This window comes from Osmia bicornis, unplaced genomic scaffold, assembly GCF_907164935.1.
Source record: "Osmia bicornis bicornis unplaced genomic scaffold, iOsmBic2.1, whole genome shotgun sequence".
In the NCBI taxonomy this organism is placed as follows: domain Eukaryota; kingdom Metazoa; phylum Arthropoda; class Insecta; order Hymenoptera; family Megachilidae; genus Osmia; species Osmia bicornis.
The window spans coordinates 1,177,323-1,178,205 of NW_025791124.1; positions in this window are offsets into that span (position 1 = coordinate 1,177,323).

Below are 883 nucleotides of genomic sequence, written 5' to 3' on the forward strand. Positions count from 1 at the left end.
TAGTGGGGGTGGGTTAGTGTAAATTTTGGTTTCTGGTATCGTCGCAAATGGCTTACGCAAATGGAATTTTATTATCGTTTGTTTTCGTTTTCCGAGATTTGAGTGCTAAATTTTTGTTTCATTATTGTCGATATCTAGGAAAATTCTAGGTCGTGGAATAGGTAAGGACATGAGGGGAGGTATGGAGTGTTGGTCTGTTTTTATTACGTTGATCGTAGGGTTTAGGGGGTGTTTTCGGGGTCGTCCCCGTCCTCGACGAGGGGGTGGGGTAGGAGCTGGTTGGGAGGGTATAATTTGCGTAGGGTTTGGGAGTATTTGGACTTTTCGGGGTCTCCCTCGTCCACGGCGAGGGGGTGGAGTAGGGATGGGTGTTGGAATTATGATTTGAGTATTGTGTGGAAGTATCGGAGTTTTCCTCGGTCTCCCTCGCCCTCGGCGTGGGAGTGGAACTGGAGTGGGTGGTGTGTTTATTATCGGTGGAGTGTTTTGGGGTGCTTGGATTTTTCGGGGGCTCCCTCGGCCTCGACGAGGCGCTGGAGTAGGGGTAGGCGAGGAAGGGGACGTTTGCGTGGGAGTTTGTTGTGGTATTTGTTGGGTGGAAATATCGTGGGTTTGTGAAGAAGGTCCTGGCTGAGAAATATTGGTAATATCTTGACTTAAGGAAGGGTTTTCGGAAATTGAATCGTCAAAATTTGGAGGGGGTCTGAAGGGTTTAAGGTCTTTAATATGGACTTTAGGAATGATATTTCCATCAGAATCTTTTAATTCGTATACAACAGGAGAAAGGATTTTTGAAATGGTGTAGGGACCTGAAAATTTAGGGGCGAGTTTGGACGCGAAATTGTGAACAGCGGAGGAAAGGATTCGTTGGCGTCTCATGACG